At 38.8% G+C, this 9,090-nt stretch overlaps 1 protein-coding gene across 1 annotated transcript in view; it reads right to left on the reverse strand.

The window, feature by feature from the left end:
• pitx1 (paired-like homeodomain 1) overlaps window positions 1-9,090 on the reverse strand; it is a 554,834-nt gene that overhangs the window by 153,961 nt on the left and 391,783 nt on the right. The window lies entirely within an intron of this gene.

Below are 9,090 nucleotides of genomic sequence, written 5' to 3' on the forward strand. Positions count from 1 at the left end.
CACTAAAATATATACATACGGCATTTATTTGATATTGCTTTTTTGTTTTCAAATACTCCATGTGATAATATCCTGTATAAAGATGTGAAGACAGATTAGGGTGCCACCTGTCATGGCGACATAGTGACTGGTGGCTTACAGTGCATAGACTTCAGATTTGTATCCCTGCTGCAGCTACATCTGTGTGCTATTTTCCAAGTGTGCAGTCAAATGCTGGGAAGCTGATTAGCATTTGTAAATTGTCACCCTGTATATGTGAGTGTGCCCTGCTATAGATGGGCATCCATCCAGGATTTTTCTGTCTTGTGCTCAGATTTTTCTGTCTCAACATAACCCACTTATCAATTAAGTGCAAATGACTGGATGACATTAGACAATGTCACAGAGACCTTAAAACACAAAGCTACTAATTCAGATCCTTCAAGCAAGTTACCGTGTGACCCTCAGCACATGGCAAGTGCTCCAAAAGTAAAAACATACATTGGATTCAGAAAGTATTCAGAGCCCTTCACTTTCTGCACACTTTATTGTGTTGTGTTTTTAAATTTAAATGGGTACATCTGACATTTTTGCCCATTAATCTGCACTCAATAACACATAAGGACAAAGTGAAAACAGGTTTTCAGGAAAGTTTGCACATTTAATAAAAATCAAAAACTTAAATCTCTCATTCATGTAAGTATTCAAATACTTCAATACTTTATAGAAGGTCCTTTGGCAGCAATTATAGCATTGTTTTCTTGGAAATCTCTACAAGCTTTGCACACCTGGATTTAGGCAGTGTATCCCATTCTATGTGGCAGTTTCTTTCAGGCTTTCAAATGTAAACCTGCAGTACAATGGAGCAGATCTGACCACATCATCATCCCACCTACAAGCCTGTGATCGACAGCAGCAGTTCCAGAAGCTCTTATGTTTTGGGGGGATTGTTGTTTGTTCATATAGTGGCCACCAGGGGGCGCACCAGCTCACCCAAACCCGACCTAGACAGACACTAGGAACAAGTCCAACAACACACACATTTTAATTTGGCTGTGGGAAATGCTTTCCCTTCATTCCCCACCAATGCCCTGTACAAAAGTAGTACACAGCATTTTGCTTTGCTTTCTTTTCTTTCTCTTTCTCTTTCTTTCTGTCTCATTCTGCCTCCACTACTCCTCCTCCTCCTCCTGACTCTGGCTCACCGAATGAAGGCAGGCGGCTCCTTTTATTCTGCACCTGGGAGTACTCCAGCTGGCTCATAGTCTGGAAGCACTCCCAGGTGTGGCAGAAGCCCAAAAAAGAAGGGCTCTGCACCTTGCCCTGGTGGCCCCCACAGAATCCAACAGGGCTGTGCCAAACTCCAACTCCCATGGAGCCCTGGGGGAATCCAAGGCGCCACCCTGTGCATATCTGCTCCCTCAGTCCACATCACATTTCTTTGAGCTTCTGTAAACTTAGATAGAATTTGTCTCTGAGGGTAAATTGAATCTACCTAGAACGGGGTCAGTTGGGATGGTATGGGCATCTGATTAAGAAGCTAAGGCATGTCCAGCTGGGAGGAGATCTCAAGGCAGACTCGGGACATGCTGGACAGGTTAAATCTATTGGCTGGCCTGGGAACACCTCCATATCCTACCAGAGGAGTTTTAGCAGGTGGCAGGGAAAAGAGACATCTTGGTATCTTTGCTTAGAGTGCTGCCCCTACGACTTGGACCTTGATAAGAGGCAGAAAATGGATGGATGGACCGATGTAAAAAACTATGCACTGGCAAAAGTGCAATCTCATGTTAAGATGTGTACATGGTGTTTTTTCCATGAATTAGTTGGGATAACATTTGTATTGTCTCACAGGGTTACAACTTTTGTCTCATCGTGTGTTGTGTTTAGCCATGTTCAATCTCCAAAAGACTGTTTTTCCCCATTTATTTTAATGTGGACCCTTCACAGGGGTGTATAGGGAAGTACAGTGTTGCCAGGCCATTAAGAAGCAGTATGTTCCTTTTTTTCCACTCCCTGAAACTTTTAAAACCCACAAAAAGCAATTTTTAGTAAGGTTTTTTTTGTTGCCAAATCTCATGCGAAACAAAGATTAGTGTCAGTTTTGTGAAACTGTATGTGAAAGGAAACTCTGCTTTGCTCATCACTTACCTACTATATTCATACTAGGGGGTTCACCCCCCCCAATTGCCTGTGCTACACACCAGCCACTTTGTGCCTCTGCTGCTCACATTGTGAAGAGGGGTTCTGAACACACTCCAAGGTGACGCGGTGGCTCCTCCGAAACCCCTCTTAAAAGGGGATACAATGGGAAACAAATTTTTTTTTTTTTGACCTCCTCTTTGCTCGGTCAGCTGCTGGATTGCTGTTGCTGCCGCCGTACCGCATGATCTGCACCTAGTGCAGCGCTTTGAACATTTTAAATGCCTGTACAGTAGCTGTCCTACTCTTTGTGTTTTATTTCCGGTCTCGGGCATGTTCAACTCTCTTGGCACAAAGCCTCGTCTCGCGGGATGCGAGTTCCTGATATTTTTTTTAGTTTATAATTTAAAAATGGAATAAAAACCGGAAAATCTAATAACATCACATTAAAGTTCAATAAATTCTGAAAAGAATGATACCAAACATATATATGTAGGTTTTAAAATAAGCCCCATTTAAAGCATGACATAAAATCGTTGCACAAAATCATTGCACTTTTAGGCTTAGGATTTTACATAAACATTTTATACTATATAGGGTAGTTGTTTTTTTTGTTTTTTTTTAATATGATTTTTTTTTCTTGACTTTTAGGCCAGTCAGCCTTGACTCCCTATCAAAAAGCAGGTCCTATTAAAGCCCATTGAGGCATTCCTTGTGTGATTTTGGGCTATACAAGAACTAAATTCTTGTTGTTGTTGTTGTTCTAGAACAGGGGTCCCCAGCTCCAGTCCTAGAGGGCCGTAGTGGCTGCATTTTTTCATTCTAACGCTTTTCTTCATTAGTGACCTGTTTTTGCTGCTAATTAATTTTAATTGACTTGCTCTTGAAGACTCAGACCCCGTAATTGTTTTTTTTTTCCTTAATTAGCTGCCAATTAGCAACTGAAACTGAGATGCAAAATGAGCCAAAACAAGACCAGCAAACTGCATCCATCATACAGTATTTGAAAATAAAGAAAGGTGAAGGTCTTAGGAATGCTGATCTGCTCAGGTCCCCAAAACATTTGAACAGATATGTATGTTATTGCACAATGAGCGCAGCAACAAGCCATGGAATTAAAGAATGGGTTTAATCAACTACACGAATCAGTGCCTAATTAAGTAACTAGTTGGCATGAAATTGGTTGGAGTTTGAGACCCTGACTTAGTTGGTCTTCTGTTGGCTCACTCACTTCACATTTCAGTTATGTTTGGGTGCCATTTAAGGAAAGAAATTAAGCAATTCAGAGGAACGATGAAGAAATTCAGGGATTAAATCTATTAAAACAACTCCATTAAAATGAAAAGGAGTTAATTAGCAACAAAAACTGGTCACCAGTTAAGAAAAGGGTTAGAATGAAAACCTGCAGCCCTCCAGGACCAGAGTTGGTGACCCCTGTTCTATTATATTTTACATAACCTACATTGTGAGATTTGGGGTGACCAGACAAAGACAGAGAGGTGCATGCTGGCCAAGCGTACAATAGGAATTTCATTGCATTGTGTACATGAAACAATAATTTCTGAAATGAACTGATTCCACTATATTTTTTTATCAAAGCAAAACCTTATATTTTATTAAAAGCTATCATCCTATCATTCAGCTGCATATCGTTACTAAGCGCTATAACAGTAAGCCATAATGAAACAAAATGAAGCATGATCCTTTAGTGCATACAGAGTCACTCTTTGATGATCCTGTTACACTGCACCGAGAGAGCATCGAGAGAGAGAGAACGACTGAGGATTGTGTTAGTAACCTTTACTTGATGGTACACGTTTATTCAAGGCCATTTTATGATGAGGAAGTTACAGTTTTAGGCTTTGATGTACAGTGTCCGGATTTGTAGCAGTTTTAACTCAGAGTTGAATGAATACACTTTGAATTGTCTTTTATAAAATTACTGAATAATAATAATCCCACCACTGGTGCTGTCCCCTGTAATAACACAGCGATGTCATTGCACCCCAATTGCCTCTGGCCTCCTCTGCTCATGGAGGTTATGGACACTGCATTTACTGGATTCTTAAATTCACTGATCGTTTTGTTTCGGATGCCATGGAGAGTTTTCATTTTACCATCACATTGGCCTTTGTGAATTTTTTAACTGCTAATTCGTGGTCACCTATAACTGTCTGTTTACCTGATTATCTGTCAATTACACCAATTTGTTTCAATGAACTTATGTATTTTTTTTTTTAGGTAATTCCTTTTGGAGTTGGACCCTCCTAAACACATAATCCTGTGAAACAAGAGAGTCAAAAATGGACAACACCAACTCAACAGAAAACAGTTCTTCAGAGCAAAAGGAAAGGTTACCTCAAAGCCAGAACTGCAACCACAACCAGATCATGGCTGACATTGCTAACAATCGGCAGCCACCATTGGACGACGACGAACCCAACTCAGAAGACAATCCCTTTGCCAACTCCACAAACAATGAGAAAACCCTAGTGTCCAGAGTCGATTCACTGCCTTTTCCAACTTTGCCAGACCAATTCGGTGAGCCTTGCTCCTTTCCTACAATCAGTGCCTCAGTGGCTGAAGTCAAACACAAAGCTTTGGAGTGCAAGATTTCTATTCAGTCCCAGATGTCAAAAGCCAATCCACCAGATGGGAAGCCCCAGTGCCTCCCGGGCTGCAAGAATTGCTGCATATCATGCTGCCACATTCTTCTTGCTATTGCCATGGTTATCTTCTCACCCATCATCGCCATTGGCTTTTGCTTGTTTGACATAATGTTCTGCAGGATCTGCCAAGCCAGAGAAGAACATAGACAATCAAGGTCAGGTTCGGAGAGATTTTATTAAGTTTATACTCACTGGCACATGAACAAAGACTTTGTTTAGTGAGATGTAATAGGGGCACAATTCACCTGACTTTGCCTGATCACAGTATATCACTGCCACCAATTTCATTTTAGCTGTTTATTATTTGTTGTTTCCCATCAGGGTGGCACAGTTGATAGCTCCCCAACCTTGGGTCCACATCAAAGCACAGGTTCCATTCTCTGTGGGGCTTTCCTCCCATGTGTTGTAAAGTTGATTGATATATCCAAACTGTCCCAGCAAAAGTGACCTACAATGGACTGGCAGCACCTCTGGGCCTTGCCTCTGTGCTTAATGCCAGCTTTCTAAAACCCTGAACTGGATAAGCAAGTTAGGCAAGAGAAAGATGAATAAATAGCTGGATGCTGCCACTGAGAAAGACGTGTGGACTTCTTTATATTTTTATCAGGAGATGAATAAGAAGTAGGAGAGGAGCTTCCTGAATTCAGCCTCCAGGATGCAAATATTTGATTAAACTGCTCTCCAATCCAAAAATGTGGGAAAGTATGGAGAGTGTATCTAGGACTCGCTTACAGAAGAGGTACGAGAGCTCAAGGGATTTCAGAAAAACTAAAACCGTGGCCCCAGAGTACCTCAATCTTGTCAGGGCCTCACATAGCCCCTCCAACACCACCTAGGATGGGAATTTAAAAAAAAAAAAAAAAAAAAAAAGGTTCCCTATGGACATTAAATTAGTTGTTTTATAGCTTTTGTCACTAAGTATATTGGGTGTAAACTTAATTATACTTGCCTTGCACTTTGCTATTTAAAATAAAAAGTCTTTACATGAATTAAATGTCTGTTGATTAACATAACTGAACTGAATCCCAACTGAGGTTGCTGTGAAAGGAGCAAAAAGGATCAAGAACAAGTTAATAATAATTCATGACATTGATATAGCGCTTTTCTCAGTACTCAAAGCGGTTACCGACTATTCACCAGAATTTTTAAATGACAATTCAGGAATTGAAGGAGTGGTGGAGGTACTTTGTGTTAATGTTTTTTAGGGTATCTCACAACACTCACTCAGAGGACTCCTACGTGACATTAGTCGCTCAGAGATGTTCCCAGTCGTATATATTATAGATACAACCACGTGTGACTTTTCTGGAGGATGCATTCAAGCCAGCATCATCATCAGCATATGTAAATCCAAGAGTCATCAAGTCATTAGGGAAAGGCAGAAGACATTGCTGAAGATGCCAAATAAGGGCAGTGCAGACTGAGCCTAACATTACAGCTCTGAAAGCAGGTATTTGTTTGTCCTCCAATCACCGGAACGTGTGCTACAGCAAATTAGGACCAAGTCATTATAAAGCCAAGTGGTCTGCCTATCGCCCTCACTCACTTGTAGCACCACTGACAAATGCAGCAGAAGAACCTTTGCGTTAGACCAGGAGCAGAATTCAGCATGGCCAAATGCTGTCCAGTTTTCATCATTTAAGCTGAATGCACAGACCCTTTAGTGGGCCACACAGATATTAAGACTTGATCATTAACATCTGTTCGTATTTGTGCTCTTGCACATTTTTCTCAGACCGTATCTGCATTTGGATTCATCCCACATCACGGCATTGACAGCTGGCAATTCAGTGCAGATATATATATTCACCGAGTCTGCCCTGCAACACAAGGCACGTAGTCTGGGGCTCGAACCTGCCTTGTGCCCAAAAAAGCTGAAACTACAGCAGGAATAAAGGACTTCAAAAAGTGCATACATTTGGTGAAGCACAAATGAGTTACCAATATATTTTGAAAACTAATTTAGCAGTCTTCCAGGCTTTCCAAGTATAAAACACAAATTGTCACATACTCATGAACCAAACCTTAGTATCAAGGACTGACTCACTACATAGCTCTCCGTTCCTCTACAACTTTACCCTAGCAGCCAAGACCAGGCATTTTCTGTCACCCTCTGCCAGTTTACAGCAACTGAAATAGTCACATGGGTAACATGTGACCTCAGTGTAACACTCCTTCAGACCACCACCCATGAGGAAAATATTACACTGGGAAGAAACACCCCTGGAAAGTCAACAAAAGTGTTTTTTCATGCTTACATGGAGGTTTTGTCTACTTTTGTATGGTTTCAAGTAGCTATTAAATTGAACACTCAAATAAGATGAATCCTCCTGACAGAGCTTATTGCCAAAATTAATTACTAAAAATAAGCATTCAAAAACAAATCTACTTACTAAACTCTTGATTGAATGCTGCTTTTATGGTTTTTCCTAAATTAGAGTAGTACTCTAAATTTAAAAATAGTTGCAGATTAATGAAATATACACTTAAGAAAACTAAAGCAATTTTATAGAGTTTCTGACTAGCTTCAATTTTAAAAGACCAATAAAAAAAAATCCAACATCAGTAAAAAATTAAAATACTTGGAGGCGTTCCAATTGTTGGCTCATAGTACTCGTGAAACTAATTCCCTCTGCAGTGCATGCTTTTACTAGCACATATACAGAAAACAGTTAACAGCAAATTAACTGATTAAAAGTTCAATTACGGTGGCAACTCAGAGATGAAATACTACAGTCTGTGCTACTTAGAACAATTAAAAATATTCCAAGGACTTTTCTAAAACTATCTAGTATATGCATTTGACTAAAATATAGGGATACTAAAATGTCAAAAAAAAAAAACACACACACAACTCCACTTGTCCTATACTGTGTTCCACTATAGAAAGGCAAGTAAAGAAATAAAGGACGGGTAAAGGTACAAGATAGCTAAGAAAAATTCATTTTTACTGCATGACTACCATACTATTAAGTTCTTCAGGGGTGGGGGGGGGGTATCACCATATTAACTTGCAAAAACTCAGGGTCACATAGGAACACAACAAGAAAGGAACACAAAGCTTCAGTAAATCAGTACCGACATCAGGTAAGCAGTTAGCCATTTTCTCCTAATAAAAGGAAGTTCTGAACTCTCAACACATTTTGTTTACCATGACACCAGACTGTGTGGCCCTTTGCAAGTACTAGAAGCTACATTTTAGGTGGCCTTATTGTTCAGCTTCATGTTGTGCCCATTTTGATGCTCTATCCTTACAAATAAGAATTTAAGCAGAATGGCAACATGTTCCCCCACTAATCATTCTTGATGATCTGGTAGGCCATTTCATTAGAAATTTATTTAAAAAAAAAAATAAAAGTGCATCTAAACACACGATACATTCAAATTCATGTTCCATGTGTAAAGTAAAAGGACAGTAAAGGGAAATCTCTAGTCGTATTAACTAATGGTTTTAAACTGTCATGTGTTTATCAGAAATAAAATGTATGCTGTGCAAATATGTGGTTAAATTTTAAATGGTATATTAAACCCTACAACACTTGGGAGTAGGGTGTTAAAATAGGGACTTAAATTCATAAACTTAAAAAAAAAAAAAAAGGTATTAAAGTGAAATAATTTAGTATTATATACAGTGATCTGGTTTATCATTGATATTGCTATTTTTTTTTTAAACATTCTGTATACTTCTCAGGGGTCTCCAGGTAGTACTAACACTTAAAAAAACCTACTAGAACCAAAGAGTTATTTTTGATTAAAAAAATGAATGCACTAATTAATCACAATAAAAAGTGAATTTTTTTGAAGGCTAAAACTGAGGAGTGAATAAAGGTTACCATACACATATTAAACTGTAAAATTTCATTATTCACTGTCCTGGATCCACAAAAACAGATGAGACTGAATTTGAACACTGATGTATAAAAGAAATGCAAAAAATGTACCTTCTGCAAAAAAGGAATGCATGGGCTAATTGTATTTTTATACAATTTACTACTATAATCAACTGAAATTATCAGTTAATCAAAACAATATCAACAGCCAATAATTCAGCACAGAGCCGGGCAAATCACAAGCCCATAGTAAAAAAAAGCAAAATTAGAAAACTTAACTCAGAATTTAAAATTTTTACTTAAAATTAAAAAAAGCACTGTTCACTTTCAGTTGTTTCAGAGATGATGGTGGGTTTTCTTGCATGGTGTTCTTAAAAAGTTTAATTCAATTTATAAACCTTTGGCAATACGAAAAAGCACATACAATAAAATTCTAAATCTTGGTTTTAATGAGTATGACTCATTTAAAA

Source organism: Erpetoichthys calabaricus, chromosome 11 (assembly GCF_900747795.2).
Source record: "Erpetoichthys calabaricus chromosome 11, fErpCal1.3, whole genome shotgun sequence".
NCBI lineage: Eukaryota > Metazoa > Chordata > Cladistia > Polypteriformes > Polypteridae > Erpetoichthys > Erpetoichthys calabaricus.